Genomic DNA, 20,277 nt, shown 5'->3' with positions numbered 1-20,277 from the left:
AGTGGGATGGCAGCTGGGGGGGCTAATATGGGAGGTAAAGTGTTGAGGTTCAGGTTTGGGTAAAGTGGGGATGGAGGAGGCGGTAGATGGTCTAGAGGATTCCAGGTCTTATGGGTGGCTTGTTCCCCTCTGCTTTCCTACTCATTCTCTCCCTTTTTCTTTAACTTATGGATTTTAACACTCTCATGGCTGATATTTTTCAGCCAGTATGCGGCATATTCCATCTGCTCCACGTCTGGAGCCTCCTGTGTTTTTAGGTAATTGTTCAGCTGGGAGCACATCCACTGGTCACTTGTTCCACACCAAGGCCATTTCCCTGGCAATTTGTATGTGGGCCAAACCTCAGTACAATAATAGATCATCTTTACTTGATCTAGTGTCCTGGTGGCCGCCCGTGACTCCCAGCGGTCTAACATCTGCCCTAATGGGCTCTCCAGGGGGATATTTTTCACCTCTTTGTCTTGGGGCATTCCTCTCTTACTCACGCACTTTCCCATTCTTAAACTTCTAACTTAAATCCTCTTTAAAGTGCCCCTACCCGAACGGAAAAGTACTAATGGGCAATGCAAATTCTCTTTTTCTTTTCCCTCCTTCCTTTCCTGTGAGGTGGGCGCCCCCACAAATTTGCCTGTTTGATTTACAAAACGAAGGAGGGAAGCAACAACTTAACACACTCCTCAAACAAAACTGCTCAACTTCATCACAAACCTTTTCCCCCCTCAGTCTAACTTAATCCCTCTCAAATACTGACACCTTCCTTACACTCCAGGGAACAAACAAACGAGGACACACTCACACTTGCTCACCCGGGTGATCACACTCACATCTCTTCCCTCCGTCCTCTTCTGTGAGGCGGGCGCCCCCACGGATTTGCCCGTTTGTTTTACAAGATGAGGGAGGGAACTTCGGCATCGACTCCCTAGGCCTATCCCCTAGGCCAGCCCGATGCCCCGCACTCACTCCTTTGGCACCGACTCCCTAGGCCTACCCCCTAGGCTAGTCCGATGCCAGGGCCCACCCTAGTGGTATGACCCCCTAGGTACCCCCGTGCCTTGCCTACTCCTGGGCACTTGTTAGGCCGCACCAGCCAGGGTAGCCGTACCAGAAGCCCCCTGCGCCAGGACCTTCCTTGGCCTGACCTCCTGCCGGGTCAGACAGATCCTCCCCCGGGTCAGACCGCCCTGTTCTGGTACGGCCTCTTCCTCGATTTGATCACGGAGGCAGGAAGGGCCCAGGAGACTCCGGTCTGTTCCCCCTATCGCCGTCCGCCTGAATGGGCTTGACCACCCCTCCCCAGCAGAGTGGCCTAGCCGATAGGGATGTGTGCGGGTGTGTGTGGCGCCTATCCTCGCCCTCCACCGGACTCCCCACCCCGGTGCCCTCGGGCGTGGGTTTACGGCTCCCCTCCCTGGGACCGCGGCAGCATGCCACCTACGGCGCTTCTGGCTCGACCCTAGGGAGTCAGGGCCCTCGTGAGCGCTCGATGCTGGCAGTGCCTGGGGGCACCCAGTGACTGCGTGGGACCCACACAATGCCTGGGTAGTCCCCACACCCGGACCTACCCAAGCCGCTCTGGTTCCTTTAGGGGAACCTAACCCCTCGCATGCCACTCACACTTAGGCTATCCCCTGCACGCTCGGCGGGGTGGCCCTTAATAACCCCTGGAGACGCCTCTTTCACTCCTCCTCTTTTCGCTTCCCCCCGTTACCGGCCGGCTCCCTCGCAGGAGTCTGGAACCGCAGTACTAAGGGTTCCAACTAACTTCGAGGGTCTGAGCTGCCGGCCCTCATCTCACTCACACAGCACTCGCTCGTCTCCCACGCCCGCCACCAGGGTTCTCACCCTCCGGCGCTCCTCTGCGTTGTCTACCCCGAGCTGGTCCCTCGTTGTCCGGATCTGTCCAGCAGTCCTGGATGCCCAGGAAGGGCGGCCGTCCTGATCCTGACATCCTCTTCAGGTGTGGCACAGATCCCGGACGAGCCCCCAGCTGAAATAAATGGGCCAGGAGACCTGCTCCTTTTTAAGGACTTTATTGAGTGACCAGCTCTGGGTTGGGGGCCCGAGGGGTCGCGCACACCACCGCTGCTCCCACGGGGTGACGCTGAGGAGGAGGAGATCGGGTCTGCTAGGCAGCTGAACTGGGGCTTCTGTCCTCGCGGGCGTGCCCAGGAAGGCAATTTGCGGCTCGTTGCACGGGGTCCTGATTCCGCAGTCACGTTGTTTAGGGCGGCATGTCGGCGGCTATTCTGCGGGTCCGGCGATGTCTGGGGACCTCTTGCCGATTGTCTGGTCCGGTCCACGGCCCCGAATTTGGTGTGGCTCGCTATCCTTGGGGCTCTTTTCAGGGTTTTGCGCTCGGTTCGCGATTTGCATATTTGCTGGAGTCGGCGTGGCCGCCATTTTGGGGAGCAGCATCGGTAAAATCCCGGTGGTCACAGAGTGAAGGGCAAGCGGGGCAAGAGGGAAACATAACAATGGTGCACATAAGGGGATTTTAATGGGGTTTGAACAGTTTACAGCATTTTAATTAACATTTTTAATATAAAACTGAATTTATTCATAACAAGAACATCTCTCCAGGGCATCTCTATTTCTCCTCCACCTCTGCCTCCATGACTGCCAAACTGCACCTTTGAGAGTTCTTTTCTCCAGAAGCGGAATGGCACCATTTTATTTGGGGGAGGAAAAAAAAAAGGGAAATGTTCTGTGATACTATCATCATCATCATCATCATCACGACAATGAGCTGCAAAAATTCAGAATGTGGATTTACTTTTCATAGTTGCAGCACTGTCTTTACTATCCCTTGAAACTGCAGATGTGCTACAGTCTTTAAAGTCCGTTTCATGCTTACCTCATTTGGAGTCAAGCACAGCTCTGTGAGAGCTTTAGGGATTGGGCCTACCCTGGCACTCTCGTGTGTCTGGAGTGACCTGCCCAAGGCATCTGCCCCCTGAAGAGAAAAGCACAGGCTGCAGAACAGATTGAACTGCAGGGAGCCCATTCCTGTCAGGAGTAACACGACCATCCCACCTTAGGACTGGGTTTTGTGAGAAACCACTGCTCACTTTAAAAATTTTAAAACGTTTATTAAACATTTACAAAAACATAAGAGAAGTGTGGGAACTCCGGCCTTATTTTGGGTTCTTATGTGGTGGTGAAATCACTCCTCCAACCCGTGCTCCCAAAGAAAAACTCCGCAGTCTCTTGTTGTTCGGTCTCAAGATGATTTATTGCTAGTTATCTAACAGATTATGTTCTCGGGCTATGGCTGTTTGATCAGCGGCCCAGGCAGAGATGCACACACTCCTGACACCCTGACTGTCCGGTGTCTTCTTCTTCTCTCTCCCTGCCCAGGGCTGCTGCTATCTTTTATATGATATATTACGTATTACATGTTTATAGTTTTCCCCCAATACCTACTACCTATATTACAAAGTGCTTTCCTACTCTAAACCAATCTGTGAGTGCCAACATCACCAAGAACATGGAGGCAAGGAAGAAGATGGAGGAAGAACAGGATCAGCCCACTTTCCTCCATCATAGAACTTCTGACCCCCATGTACAAATAAAACCTCCCTGTATATGTGCTAAAACCCCTCTGTACAATACTAAAAAAAATTTCCCTCTGTTTTGCAACTACTTTTACTATACTATCTAACCTTTTGTGACTGCTTGTTCCACCTCCAAAGTTGGTAACTCATTCCATGGCTCAAACTCAAAATCACAGTTGTTTCCAGCTTCCTGCCAGGGTCTAAAATGCTTCTGACCAAGGCCTGGAACCTCTAAAAATGTCTGAGAGACATTTTGAGTTCCGACATCTCCCCTCTCTGTTTGAATCAGAAACACCTGCTTTGCAATGTTGTTCAAGGCTCTTCAAATGCACATGAAAATGCATGGCAGAACAAGTAGAACTACAAGCCCTATAAGAATATAAAATACTATTTTTAAAAGATTTTTCCATAATGGTGAAAGATCAAAAAAAACAATGAAATCATCTCACCAGAATCCTGTAACTTTCTTTTTTCTCAATTTGCTGATACTACTTTGCATCTGTTTCATATTTTCATGAATAGATTTTGACTGATCAAACAAGTTCATGTAGCACATCCCCTCAGATTTTTCACATCTGTGCCCATGTGACAGCAGCAAATAATCCACTGCCGCCCTGTTCTGAAGCACCGCTTGTCTTGCACTGCTGATATCTGTTAACATGTCACTCAGTGCACACGAAATGGCACGACTGTGTTTGCTCAACCAGCAAGCTATGTGGTCCAATTGTGTCAAGGCCACCCCTAACGCTGTTCGGGGTGAGAAAATTGCTACTGCAATTCTCTGAGCCTTGTCCTAGGTACAAACATCATTATCACAATTTAGCTATATTGATCAAAGGATCTTTTTTGTTCCCTGTGTGATCTGCCCCTTTAAAGTTTTCAAATCAAGCGTTATCAATGAAAGTTCCTCAATGCTGCATAGACTGCTTTTGACTTTTGCAGGGATAGCAGGCCAAGTTCTGTCTCCACAAATCAAAAACACTCCCTTCGGTAAATTGGCTGGGCGTTGAAAGGATAGTTTGCTCGTCACTTTGGTGTGATTGTACCAGGATGACACATCTCTATAAAAGAACTGATTTGGGATGATATCCACTATACAATTATCTGTCTTTGTCACTCTCAATGGATTGAATTTGATACCAAACTAAATTCCTGTTAACCCAAAAAATGTTCAACTCTGGAGGTTCAAAGTGAGCCATTGGAAGGAACTGTGTCCAAACATGCCATCCTTCCACAGGATCCAAAAAAGACTTCAGAACCTTTAGGAGGGATGTCCCTTGGAATTGGTCATTCCTTCACTGGCACACCTACCAAACATGTTGAAAATTGTTTCCCCCGTTCTGAATGGGTCAGGCAAATGCTGTCCAGACCCGCTGCTTTTGCCAAAGTCTCCCACACCTTTTCCCTTGGTTGTTTCATGGGAAAACCTGTCCCATTGCCCAAGGCAACAAGCAAGAGAATGAAGCACATGAACAACATCTGTCTGAACCCCATGTCCATGTCCCCAACCTCTGTGAGAAACCCCACAATGCAGCAACACCCAAACAACACTTGATTCCCCAGAAAAACCCCAAGTCTCTGAGTTGCCAATCATTGTCCAATGATACGTCTGCAGCGTTGCTGTCCATCTTCGTCTGCATGCTTGTGCTTGCTTCTCTGCTTCTCTGGTCCACGTTCACTGGCATCTGCACCTGATAAGGTTTCACGTGCCTTGCCGACACCCACTTCGATCCTCGTTCTGTAGAAACACAAACGAAACCCTTGCCCCAAATTATTAATGTAAATGGATCTTCAAATTGTCCTGACTCTGGGTTTCTGATCAAAACTAAAGAATTTTCCCTTAGCTCTGCTTGTGCACTGTTTGTAAAATGTCTGACAATTCACATACAAATCTTTGTTCAACTAGATGTGAGATGTTGCTCCTGCCTCCTCCTTGTCTGTTTATCCAAATGGATTTCAAGATATGATGTATTCTGTGGTTTCCCCTGCATGTCATGATCCAAAAGTTGCTCCTGGAAATGTGTGAACTGAAACATAAATGTGAAAATGTATCAACTGAAACACAAATGTTTTCAAGCCTCTCAAAAGATGCATGTTTTTGTGACATCAGTTTGCCACAGCTGAAGACTTTTTCAAACCTCCTGAATTGGTCACTCCTGTAGATACAGGACGCTGTACAAACTGACACTCTGACAAACACTGATGATTTCCTATGCCTGACCTTTAGAAAAGCAAAAGGATTCCATCAATGTTTGTATATTTTTGTGAAAAAAAATGCATGGCTCAATTTTGCTTGCTCAAAAATGTCTGGCAGTGTCTGTGAGATGGGCACTGTGAATCTGTCTACATGAACATTCACTTTTACTCAAAACCTCGGAAGTGAAGAATGCATTCTGATATGTATAAAAAAATATCTATGTTCTCTGTCTTCTAGGATTATTTTCATGCATAGTAGATATGAATATAAAACTTCATTGACCATATGTTGTAAAAGTGACTCCTCTAATTGTTTGACCACATTTGCAATATACACTGAATCTGTCATCAGATTGATGGCTTCTGAAATAACTGAAAACCTCTGACTACCACTACTAATTTCACACAACTTATTTTTGATTTTCTTCTAAAATTTATTTTTGTATTTAATATTTTGTGAGCTAAAAAATGAAAACTTCTGCGTACTCTAACAACGTGATTGAAAAATTTTGTGACTGTGGATTGTCTACTCAAAATCTTTTTTCTTTAAATGTAAATGAATTATTAAGAAATCTTTGCCTGACATTGTCAGCAATCTGGTGTTTGCCTTAACAATGATCTGAGCCATTATCTCTAAATCTATAAGAACTCTTTTTGAGGGCCTGTAAGCTAAAAACAAATATCTACTTTAAACTTCTGTGAAAGCATTAACACAATCCTAGCTCAAAGTTATTAACTTGACTGATATTTTCAATTTGATCTGTCCAGTGTCTGGCAGTCTCCTCGTATTTTCCTCGACAATCAGCGAAATCAAGTCTACAAAAGAATTATCTCAAAATATTAAAATATACAAAATCTTCATTGCTCATTCCAGCCTTATTTCAGGCACTTCTTTTCTTTTTTCTCTTTACACCTTTTTTCTATTTTCTCTCTTTCTCTTCTTTTCTTTTGAAACAAGAAGGTTGAAATATAAAACATAATATAGAACAAGACAAAATACCTTGATAATAAAATGCAGAAAACCTATCAAAATCAATAACAATTCAAGAGAGTTCAAAAGAAAGATTCTAAATAACATATATAAAATTGAACAAAGCATGATTATCAGAAACATTGTGCCAGCAGTTCAGAGTCTGCAGACAGCTGAAACACTTGTTTCAGTGAAAATTGACATCCCTTCCCGGGCAGGGCTGACAAGTCTCACCCCAAAGCTGTGTCAGCTGTCACATGTGTAGGATCGAATCGGTGGATCAAAATGATCTACATAACATTCATTTTTATGCAAAAACCTCTGAATGTTGCTGGCAAACTCATCCGTCCAAGTTAAAATCAGGGCCTGGCCAAAACCCAAACTTTAAATTGGAGTGAAGTCCTTTAACATATTCTCTTAAACAAAGCTTATACCAACATTACATATATGATACCTAAAACATAACAACTTATTATAACATTTTCATATAAAATAAACACTCAAAGTTCAAACTGATAAATTGATAAAATCACACAAGGATTCATTCTTCTTGAAACTTCTTTGAAGGAAACAGATGTTTTTCAATTGAAAGAAATCATAAGATTAGCATTGACAAAAGGCTGTCAGAATGCTTCAGGCACCTCTCTCTGAGATCTTCTGAAAAACATTTGAGAACGATAAGAAATAGAAATGCAATTATTCCACTCACAAGAGATGTAAAAACAAACCAGAGAGTTCACCTAGAAAAATGCACAACATAGTTAAAATCCAAAATGAGACTTCAGAATGACATGTAACCTGGATGAGATTACATAAACAACAATAAAACATACGAAAATGTGCTATGAAAAAACAATGCACAGAGCTTCACCTGATAACATGATCAAATTTCTTAACAATAACATTTATAAAACACTTAAATAGTTAAACGTAAAAAAAAGAATTTGGACACAAACACCCTTTGTATCATTACACAAAGAAATAACAGACTATACAATTAATTGTTAAATAATGAAATCAATCTCAGAAAAACTCAGAATCAATTCCTTCAAGACTCTTATACACTGATAAACATAAAAAACCAGAAAAGACTAAAATAAAACTAAGGATCCAATAGATTGTATCTTCCCTTTAAATCAATGTTCATTATCATCTCATAAACTCTTTCAGTCAAAACCTTCTCATCCTTAAAGAAAAACAACTAAACTTTGTTAATTAAATAAACTTGACCTTTGAAAAACTTAAAATAATTTTTGAATCAAGCATTACACTTAAACTTCATATATAAAAATCTTGGTAAAAAATCCCTAAATTATATTAACTTTATGAAATCTGTATGCATCAAATTAACAGTATATAAATCCATTATCAATTAAACTCTTATAAACTTCACTTTTTCAGGGCCCAAACTAAGATAAACTTAAAGTGATATACTCTAATGAAACAATATTTAACTTAAACTCTAACCAAACTAAATAAAAATCAATTCTATCATTAATAGAATGTTAAAATACAACTTAACTTAAACCTTAATATAATAAATTACTAAAGTTTCATGCTATTCAATTTTCTATCCCAATTCTAATTATGATGTATCTTTTTCACACTGTGTTCCACAATCAATAGTCTTCATCACACCGGCTGGGTGTAACTGCTGATCAATTCTGTCACCTAGCTAAAAAAAATCTGGGGTTAGCATTTAGAAACATTAGAGAAGTTTGGAGAAGACCCTTATAATTTTAAGTGGCGACTTAACTGTATCTTATTTTTTGGGTGAATGTTGGAATTCCATCTCAGCATTGCTGTGGGACATTTGGTGCAATAGATGTGCTTGCAAAAAGTTGTTTATTTTGGCTGCTGTGGTTTCTGGGCTGTGCCATGTATTTGTTGTTAATGTTTGGATGTGCACTGCAGTGGAAAAAACCTCGTCATCTCTTGCCGCTGTCACAACGCAGCTCTGCTGTGGAGAGGCAGCGACCAAGGAGATCCCTGCCTTGGCTCTGCCCAGTCCCCACTTGCACGAGCCTGAGTGGTGTGGAGGGGAGCAGTTCTGGCACAGTCACACCCCGCTTCTGCCTGCATTGGGGTGACTGCTCTCAGCCCCCGCTCACGCCCAGTGTCTGCTGCGCTGGACCCGTGCCTGAAATCTGCCCCTCCGAACAGAGTGCCCACTCTCTCAGCCACTTCTGCATTTTTTTTGACTCCTGCAAATGCATGCACAGACTGGATTCACCCCCTCTCTGTGTCACCATGGGAATGAGGGAAGGAATGCCGGCCCTGAGTGTGCCCCGCCACGCCCGCCCTGGCCACGGCCGTGGGCTCGGGAATGCCCCCTCCCCTCTCCTGACCGGACCTGGCACTGCTCCGGTCCCGCTCTGAGCCATCCCGCCCGGTTTCGTTGGCCGTCCCGGTCCTCAGCGTGGTTCGGTGCTCTGCTGACATCATCAGCGCGTGATTGCTGCTTCCCGCCGCTGCCGCGCCCTGTGCCGCATCCCGCGCTCGGTTTTCCCCACTCGTGGTCACTGCACAGTTTGTGGACGCCTGTCTGGCAGCTGCCGTGCCACCGGTGCTGTCAGTGCCTGTGCCACGCTCGAGATGCGAGAGACCTCGCTATACCATTCCGCGCACTTTGCTCTCCAATTTGCACTTCTGATAATATTTATGCATTTCTTCTGACAATTGATTTACATTTTCAAATCCCGTACTAATTCCTGATAAACTTTTGAACATTTCTTCTAACAACTGATCCATGTGTAACTGATTCTTGTTGCAATAACTGTTCTGTTCTGGCCATGTCTGAAGCTGGCAGGGATTGGCTGTGGGTTCATGCTGGCTGTTGCCATGGGAACTGCAACGGATCCGTGCCCTGAGTCATCCTCGCCACGCCCTGTCCCTGCCTGTGTCATCCTGTGGGTGTGGACGCCCCTGCTCCGACCCTGGCTGTGCTTTGGCCTCGCTCCGCCTTGCACCGCCTCTGATTCAGAGCCACTGCCGTCCACCTCTGAGACTGACGCAACCACCTTCCTGTTCCCATTCCGGTCCCGATGTCTCCCATCTCGCTTTTCCCTTCTCCTGGCTCTGTTCCAGCACCCACAGCCCACACGTGCTGGCTCCGCCCCGTCTGCGCCCGTTCCACACGTTCGAGATGCAAAAAATCCCCTGCACCCGTGGCTCTCGGGCTCCGCTCAACATTCATGCACGTGTGAAGAGAGCCTGACAGAGGAATGGTTGAACGACAAGGGACATGATACTGTAAAATTAATCCAAATAGGGAGGGCTACGTGACTGCTGCAAAGTTCGCATGGCCCTAAAGAGTAGATGGGTGCAGAAAGCAGGATATTGAAACTGCTTGGTATGTAGAAGTAGATAGAGAAGAACAAAGGGGTACTAAGCTGTTCTAACTGCAAGGCCAGCTGGACAGGCATGTAACGATCATAAAGATACTTTTAAGATAATAGTACAAGTCACATAGCAACCAATCATGAGCTCGGCTTTTGCAATATGTATGAGCTAATTAACGAACATATATAAACTGTGTAATCTGTTACAATAAACTGAGACTTGATGATCATGATATCATGAGTCTTGTCTCCCGCGGCATCCCTCTAACAACGTTCCACACGTTCGAGATGCAAAAAATCCCCTGCACCCGTGGCTCTCGGGCTCCGCTCAACATTCATGCACGTGCCCACTGCTTGAGTTGCAGCGAGGGAAGCCTCCCGCTGTCCCTCTGCTATTTCCTCAGCGGGTCTGGCTGCCGTGGTCAGGGAGCTGCCTTCCCGCGCCTCTTGGGCAGCCGCTTCTGTGGCCTCACGGCTTCTCGACACCGAACATGTCACGGGACGCTCGGGACGCCTGGCCGCTGCACCCGCGCTCCTGCCGCCCTGTGTCTGCACTGTTCCTGCTGCCCCCCTCTCGTCTGCACCCTGGGCTGTTTTGAATTCCCCGCCCGCGTAGCTACAAAGGATTTCTCCTCTCCTCTTCCCTCTCTGCTCTGCACTCACTCTGCACCCTCCCTCACCGGAGATGCTGCTGCCGCTGTCCCTCCCGCCACGGGTTTGGACTTGAGCAGTGCTTGGTCCCTTCCCCCACCGGGGGCTGCGACTGTGCTTGGCTTATCTCTCTGTCTGGGGAGTTTCTGCATCAGAGGTACTCAGGGATTGAGGTTCAAGGGAAACTGAGGAACAGTGGGAACCTGGAGACACAGGGCATGATGACAGACCATCCCCCTGATTCTCCACGGGAGGCAATCCTGCTTCCCCTGGATCTGTGGTGAGGAAAACTGCCCCAAGCTGCTGGCTGGGCAATCTTCCCCCATTGTGCTCCCATAGGAGCCCCAGCTGTCCGGCCGGACGTGCCGCGCCATAGAGCTGGCTGTAATATTGTCCTTGTTAAAAGCAAAAGTTTTGCAGCAGTCTTATCTTTTTGTTCTTTTGTGGCTCGGTAATAAAGTTGCTTGTTGATCCCTTGCCAAAAATTCAATCCCAAGTAAAAATATACATCTGTGTGCAAGTGACTACACCGCACCTACAATAACAAATCTTTCATTTCATTTGGAGCTATCTCTACCTAATGGGTAGAAGTCTTGCCCTATAGGGCTAAAAAAAAATCTTTGGTGTGTCCTTGGGAGAATGCCTTCCCTCCCCATGTTCTTAATTTCAACCATTCTCACCAAAAGCTGAGTCAGCATGAAGTCAGTCCAGAGATGGCACTGTTCATTGTCCAGCCGGCCACAATCGAGAAATCCCAGGTGCGCTTCTGGTTTCTCTCCTCCTGGCTGTCCTCCAGACGAAATGCCTTGGTGAAGGTCAGGTTCTTATCTTGAGCTTTCCGCTCCCTCTCTTCTTGACATTGCGAAGAGTGTGTGTGAACTGCTCTTCTATTTTTCTTCTTTCTTTTTCTGCCGATGAAGGTTGGAGGTCGTTTGATGCTTCTTCTTGTTCTTTTTGTTGATGCCCGACCAGGGACGCCATGTGTGAGAACCCCAGCCTTGCTCTGGGGTCTCATAAGGTGGTGAAATTCCCCCTTCAACCCGTGCTTTCAAAGAAAAACTCCGCAGGCTTTTGCAATTCGGTCTCAAGGCAGTTTATTGTTAGTTATCTAAAAGATTCTCTTCTCGGGCTGCGGCTGCTTGGTCAGTGGCCCGGGTAGAGGCACACACACACACTGACACCGTCTCTGTCTGCTGTCTTCTTCGTCTGTCCCCCCGCCCAGGGCTGCTGCTATCTTTTATATGATATATTACGTATTACATGTTTATAGTTTTCCCCCAATACCTACTACCTATATTACAAAGTGCTTTTCTACTCTAAACCAATCTGTGAGTGCCAACATCACCAAGAACATGGAGGCAAAAAAAAGGATGGAGGAAGAACCGGATCAACCCACTTTCCTCCATCTTAGAACTTCTGACCCCTAGGTACAAAGTAAAAAACACCCCTGTATATGTGCTAAAACCCCTCTGTACAATACTAAAAAAAATTCCCCTCTGTTTTGTAACTACATTTACTATACTATCTAACCCTTTGTGACTGCTTGTTCCACCTTCAAAGTTGGTAATTCATTCCATGGTTCAAACTCGAAATCACAGTTGTTTCCAGCTTCCTGCCAGGGTCAAAAATGTTTCTGACCAAGGCCCAGAACCTCTAAAAATGTCTGAGAGACATTTTGAGTTTCGACAACAGAGGTGTCAAAGTGACATCACACAGAGGAGTTTATGACATCACAAAAAGATTTGTGACCTCACAGGGTCTGCGCTACAACACAGCCACCAATGTGTGACATCACAGAGAGCTGTGTGACATCACAGAGGTGTCAGTTTGACATCATAGAGATGCCATTGTGACGTCAGAGGAGGTTGTGTGACATCACAAAGATGTCCAAGTGACATCATAGACAGCTGTGTGACCTCACAAGGTCAATGAGACAAAACAGAGATGTCAGTGTGACATCAAACAGATATCTCTTTGACGTCACAGGAAGTTTGGTGACATCACAGAGATGTCTGTGTGGCATCACTAAAAGCCCTGTGACCTCAGAGAAATGTCAGTGCGACATCACAAAGAGCTGTGTTACATCACAGAGACGTCCATGTGATATCACTCTGAGCTGTGTAAGGTCACAGATGTGTCAGTGTGGCATCAGAGAGATGTCATTGTGACATCTAAGCAGGATCTGTGCAATCACAGAATAGTCAGTGTGAAATCAAAAAGAATTGTATGACATCACAGTGATGTCAGTGTGGCATCACAGAGAGCTGTGTGACGTCACAGAGATATCTCTGTTACATTAGAAAAAGCTGTGTGAACTCGAAGCGTCTCTGTGACCTCACAGAGGTGTCAGAGTGACATCACAGAGATGTCAGTTTGACATCACAAAAAGCTTTGTGACCTCAGAGGGTCTGTGCGACATCACAGCCACCTAAGTGTGACATCACTGAGGTGTCCAAGTGACATCATAGACAGCTGTGTGACCTCACAAGGTCGATGAGACAAAACAGAGATGTCAGTGTGACGTCACAGAGATATGTCTGTGACATCACAGGAAGTTGTGTGACATCACAGATATGTCTGTGTGACATCACTAAAAGCCCTGTGACCTCACAGTAATGTCAGTGCGACATCACGATAAGGTGTGTGATATCACATAGACGTCCATGTGATATCACGGTGAGCTGTTTAAGGTCAGAGATTTGTAAGTGTGGCATCATAGAGATGTCATTGTGACATCTAAGCAGGATCTGTGCAATCACAGAATAGTCAGTGTGAAATCAAAAAGAATTGTATGACATCACAGTGATGTCAGTGTGGCATCACAGAGACTTGTGTGACATCACAGAGTTGTCTCTGTGACGTCCAAAAAGGCTTTGTGACCTCACAGGGTTTGTGCGACATCACAGCCATCTAAGTGTTGTGTCACAGAGGTGTCAGTGTGACATTACAGACACGTCATTGTGACAACAGAGTAGGATATGTGACATCACAGAGATGTCTGAGTGACATCATAGACAGCTGTGTGACCTCACAGGGCCAATGAAAAAAAATAGGGATGTCAGTGTGACGTCACAGAGATATCTCTTTGACATCACAGGAAGTTGTGTGGCATCACACAAGTATATTGGTGACATCACAAAGATGTAAGTGTGACATTCCAAAAAGCAGTGTGATGTCACAGGAATTTCAGTGTGACATCACAGAGAGCTGTGTGACATTATGGAGGCGTCAGTGTGACATCATAGATATTTCATTGTGACATCAGAGGAGGAGGTTGTGTAACTTCACAGAGAAGTCAGTGTCACATCTCAGAGAGCTGTGTAACATCACAGATATTGGTGCAACATCACAGGGATGTCCATGTGACATCTCAGAGAGTGGTGTGACATCACAGAGATGTCAGTGTGGTATCTCAAAAAGATGTGTCACCTCAGAGGGTCACTGTGACATCACAGAGATGTCCATGTGATATCACTGTGTGCTCTGTCACGTCACAGATGTGTCAGTGTGGCGTCATAGAGATGTCTTTGTGATGTCACAAAAAGCTTTGTGACCTCACAAGGATGTCTGTGCGACATAACAGCAATCTAAATGTGACGTCACAGAGGTGTCAGTTTGACATAATAGAGATGTCATTGTGACGTCAGAGGAGGTGGTGTGACATCACAGAGATGTCTGTGTGACATCATAGACAGCTGTGTGACCTCACAAGGTCAATGAGACATCACAGAGATGTCAGTGTGACATCACAGAGATATCTCTTTGACATCACAGGAAGTTCTGTGACATCACAGAGATGTCTGTGTGACATCACTAAAAGCCCTGTGACCTCACAGAAATGTCAGTGAGACATCACGAAGAGCTGTGTGATGTCACAGAGATATTTCTGAGACATCAGAAAAAGCTTTGTGATCTCGAAGGGTAACTGTGATGTCACAGAGATGTCAGAGTGACATCACAGAGATGTGTTTGATGGAGAGAGCTTGGCAGAAGAATGGTTGTACAACAGGGGACATGATGCTGTAAAATTAACCCAAGTAGGGAGGGGTACGTGACTGCTGCAAAGTCCGCATGACCCTGAAGAGCAGATGGTGTGCAGAAAGCAGGATATTGAAACTGCTTGGTATGTAGAAATAGATAGAGAAGAACAAAGAACTGCTAAGCTGTTCTAACTGCAAGGCCAGCTGGACAGGCAAGTATCAATCACAAAGACAGTTTTAAGATAGTAGTACAAGTCACATAGCAACCAATCATGAGCTCGGCTTTTGCAATATGTATGAGCTAATTAACAAACATATATAAACTGTGTAATCCATCAATAAACTGAGACTTGATGATCATGATATCATGAGTCTTGTCTCCCGCGGCACCCTCCAACAACCGGCGCCCGAACACAGGGACTTCATCCGAGCCTAAGGCGAGAGAGGTGCTGCGTTGGAGTTCGGGTCCTGCAGCTGGAAGGACGGCGAGATATCGAAAAGTGGCGAAACGCTCTGCTCCGCGCCCTGAGTGACCGCAGAGTCGAGCTCAGCCGATATGTGCTGCCAAAGACTGAGGGGGCCAGCAACGGTACCGACGTAATCATGGAAAGGCAAGCAGCATATGATTTGTTTAGTGCTTCTCTTAGAAAAAGGCAGATTAGGGGGATTGACTTAGATAAGGATCTCCCTTCACTATTGCATCATGCTGAGTCCTACGGCTTTTTCATTAAGCTCCATAGTGTTCATGAACTTTCCGAATGGAGAAGATATGGGGATAAGTTGGTGGAATTAGTGTTAGATGATGACAAAACGGGCAAGAAAATGAGTAAACTTTGGAGAGTGGTTCATAACAAATTGTTAATGTGTCAGGCAGAAAAGAGGGCGGTGGAAGGGATACAGACAGCTCGGGAAAAGAATAAGGAATATGAACCCTTGCTTCTTTCTAGTGAGCCCAACCCTCCGGTTCTCACAAATTTTCCCATTCCCATCTCTGCTTCTGAAATGCCTGTACCTCCCATAGACACTAGTAGCATTGAGGTGCTGGAAATTGAGATCCAAATTGCTTTATGGCAACGGGACTGGGATCCCAAATTCACTTTTTGTGAACGGGAATCAGGTGGAACGGAGCAAAAGTCTCCAGACCCCAAACTGGGCCGTTCCCAACGGGAGGAAAAATACTTTTCGCATTTGTTGTTTGTTTGCGAGAGTCCGCTGGAGCAGTGAAGACCTCAGCGTTCACGAGGAACCCGAACGGCGGGTGTGGACGTGGTCGGGGCCGGGAGCTGGAGCGGGAGTGCTGCCTTGCCGAAGAAAAGTGAGCGCAGCAACCCACGGAGGTTTAAGGTTGGCAGAACTAAGGCAGCGGGCTGCGGCGGTGAGCACCGGCCAGCCGCCCGGGCGGAGCGCAGAAGCGGCATCGCGGAGCAGCGGGCACGGGGCCAGACAGAGCGGGGACGGCCAGCACCGAGCCGGAGGTGAGCCCGGGGCGGAGCGGACATCAGCCGAGAGACGGAAGGCTCCTTGTTGCCGAGCAGCAGCGCAAGGGGGGAGAGGGGCGTTCCTGGGGGCTCAGCTGCGCTGGAGCCGGAGCAGGCGGGGCGCGGCCGTGGCGGGGGTGTCTCTTCTCCCATCCACAAGGTGGCGCAACAAGGACGGGAGCGAGGCGGCGCCGCCCCTCATCTCCCCGCAGCGCCCAGCAATGGCGGCGGAGATGGCGGCACAGTCCTGGTTGCCATGGCAGCGACAACGCCGAGAGCAGCAGCGCCACCGATGGCGGGATCGCAACACTACAGCAAAAATTTCAACAGCATCTTCCCAATTTCTTACAAGAGTTAGAAGACGTAATAAAAAAGTACAGCAGTACCGAGTGTTTTCCAAGATACCAAGAAGGATGAACATTATGTAAATCAATGTTATTTCAAATATGATATGGATGAAAATCGCTGTATAAAGATAGAAATGTTAGTAATGATTTAATTACCGAAAATGTCTCTGAAAACAAAGAGTTAAGAAAATGTCATCTGATGGAATTTCAGTATTGAGTTTGTAATCTCTGTCTTTGGGTTTTTATAGATAATAATATAAGTAATAATGATTTTTAAGTTTTATAGATAATACGATAAATAGTGATTGTTAGGTTTTTGTAGGTAATGATAAGTAGTGATTGTTACTAATGTTATATGAGTGCTTTAAAAGGATTGTCTTAACCTATTTTAAACATTTCTTGTTAATAGGTTGATCATAAAATGTGAGTTGTCTGATTTTTGTGATAAGAATTATTATTAAGGTATTAAGGTATTAAGGTGTTGTTATAGTATTTACAGTCAGTTTTCATATGTTTTATTGTCTCTTTAGGTGATTGATTACAAGATGTTTTTTCAGGATCCTGTGTTTTTGATTTTTTAACTACTCATGTGTTTTCTTTATCCAATCTTTTATACAGCTGCAATTCATCTTCCTTTAAAAATTCATTGTCCAAATTTTAATTCAAAATTTCAGACTTCAAATTTTCAGATTTCTGAAGAAAGGGTTTGTTACATTTAGAGAATTTTTGTCTTGAAAGAGATTTTGGACAAGTTCAATTATTTGATAGTTTGATAAATTTTTAATAATAAGGTTTTTTACTTATAACTGTTATTTCTAGGACTTTTGTTTTGTAATGTGTTAAAACATATCCTCCAATTAGAGTTTGAGCTCTGGCCAAGCTCTGGCTCTACGTGGATGGTGTGATTGACCCAAGTGTTTTCTGCATCAAAAAGTATTCAAGTCCTTTTGGCTTGACAATTTGACCATATAGGGCAGCTGAGCCTCAAAGGGAGTTTTGGAGCGACATGATCCGGACATGTTTTATCCAAATCTCTGTTGTTTTAAGGTTTATCAGCTGCTGCAGACTCTGGGATGACAATTTGATAGTGTAACACTTAGTAACTGTGATTTTATATGTAATATTAATTGTGTATTATCTGATTGATTTTTATTTGTTGTTAGTTTCTTTACTATATGCATTGTTTTGTTCTTGATGTTTTTTCATGTTTATAACAAAGATGTTGATATTTCCATTTCTTCATGCAAATTTTAGGAAACAGAATTGAGAGAGGACCCTCCAGTCCCTGTGGGGGGTGTTGAGTTTGTTTGTGTTTTAGCAGGTGCAGAATCTGGATAGATTTCAGTGAAGAATGCTAAACATATCAATTTCAAGAGAACACATCTCTCCACAAGTAAATCAGAGGATGCACAGCAAAAGTGGATTGTGCAAAGATTTGTGTTTCACCCACAGAAGATTGTAGACTTTGGGTTTTTTCATAAGTGTGTTTTTAATTATGTTATAGACTTTTTTACTAAGTTTTAATGAGTTTTAGTAATGCCTGTGATTTTTCTGTTCATTTTGCCATTGCTTTTCAATGGCAAAAGAAAAAGAGGGACAATCAATTAGATAATCAAAAGCATAACATTAAGTTTATCATAAATATAGTTTGTATTTAGAATTAAGTTTGTTCCTTTCATGTTAAACAGAGCAATCAAGAACATGAGAAATATGAAGTGGGGTGCACTTCTGTAATACTAACCTCATTTTTCACCCCATGAGTTGCTTCAGTGCAAGCTCTCACACAATTAAAAATCCTAGACTACTGGACAGAAAAATAAATTAATATTTCATCTAAAATGTTAAGTGAGCTTGTCACAAATATAGGTAGTATCTGTCATGCAGTTCTGCAAAACAGAGCAGCTGCCACTAATTTACTTCTTCTAGCCCAAGGTCATAGTTGTGAAGAATTTGAAGGAATGTGCTGTATGAACTTATCTGATCACTCTACATCTATCCATAAGCAAATACGAAAATTAACCGAGCTAACTCAACAATTAAAGGTGGAAGACAGATTGAGTCCAGACGTCTGGCTGAAAGGATTAGAGATCAGACCATAGTTAAGAGACATTATCAAATACGGCATAATAGTTCTAAGCATAATTGTGATGCTTTTGCTTGTTTTGCCCTGTTTGTTTACTTGCTTGCAAGGCTTAATGCAGCAGCTTTTGCAAAAAATGCTGAATGCACGCCTTCTTGTACAAAAGGAAAACGGGGGAGATGAAGACAGCCTGACAGAGGAATGGTTGAACGACAAGGGACATGATACTGTAAAATTAATCCAACTAGGGAGGGCTACGTGACTGCTGCAAAGTTCGCATGGCCCTGAAGAGTAGATGGTGTGCAGAAAGCAGGATATTGAAACTGCTTGGTATGTAGGAGTAGATAGAGAAGAACAAAGGAGTACTAAGCTGTTCTAACTGCAAGGCCAGCTGGACAGGCATGTATCGATCACAAAGATACTTTTAAGATAATAGTACAAGTCACATAGCAACCAATCATGAGCTCGGCTTTTGCAATATGTATGACCTAATTAACGAACATATATAAACTGTGTAATCTGTCACAATAAACTGAGACTTGATGATCATGATATCATGAGTCTTGTCTCCTGCAGCATTCCCTCTAACACTGGAGGGGTTTTGGGAGGGGTCTGGGGGGTCCTGGGGGTGGGGTCTTGGGGGGGTCTTTTGAAGTCTGGGGTGGGTCCTGGGGAGGTTTTCGGGAGGGGTCTGGGGGGTCCTGGAAGGGTCCTGGGTAGGGTCTGGGGGGTCTCAGGGGACATCCTGGCCTGGGCTCGATTGGGGTCTGGGGGCTCTCAGGGGGTCCTGGGCCAACCTTGGGGGTCTCTGGGGGGGTTTGGGGTTCCTGGAGGGGGTCCTGGGGAGATTTGGGGGTCCCGGGGGGTCCCAGGCCCACCCTGAGCTGGGGTCTGGGGGTTTGGGGGAGGAGCACAACAGGGGTTCCCCCTGCCCCGATTTTGGGGTCTCCCATGGTGCCCCCTCCCCAAAAAGCTCCGAGGGCCCCTGAAGTGGCTTCTGTTCCACTGGGCTGTGTCCCTGACTCAGGACAGCCCCCATGAGTCTGGCGGGCTCTGGGGGGTTTGGGGGGATTTTGATGGTGGTTTTGGGCTTTAGAGGATTTTGTTGGGAGTTTAGGGGAAAATATTGGGTTTTTGGAGATAATTACTGGGTTTTGGGGGGGGTTACAGGGTTTTTCGGGGTTTAGTGGCTTTGGGGACATTGGATTTTGAGGGATTTTTTTTTAGGATTTTGGGGATGTTGTTTTCTGGAGGGTTTATTGAAGTTTTTGGCAATTTTTTTGAATGTTGATGGCTTTCACTGGGTTTTTTTTTGATTCTTTGTGGTTTTAGAGGGTTTTATTGGTTTTTTGGGGTGTTTAAGAAGAAATTTGGGGGGGCTTTGCAGTTGTCCCAGGGTGTGGGGAAGGGCTGAGAGGCACCAAAATCTCCTTTAAACCCCTGAAAGTCCAAATAAAACTCACAAAATCCCAATTAAATCTCACAAAAACTTCATTAGAACACCCCAGAATCCCAATAAAAGCCCACAAAATCCCAATTAAACCCCACAAATCCCCCCAGAAATGTACCCAAAACCACAAGAAAATCCCAAGACCCAAAGAAATCCTTGCAGCACCTCAAAACCCCACAAAATCCCCCAAAATCCCACCATAAAAAAACCCCAAACAAAACCAAAAACCA

The sequence above is a fragment of the Lonchura striata genome, chromosome 16 (genome assembly GCF_050655825.1).
Source record: "Lonchura striata isolate lonStrDom1 chromosome 16, ASM5065582v1, whole genome shotgun sequence".
Lineage (NCBI taxonomy): Eukaryota > Metazoa > Chordata > Aves > Passeriformes > Estrildidae > Lonchura > Lonchura striata.
Note: the sequence above shows the minus strand (reverse complement) of the source record.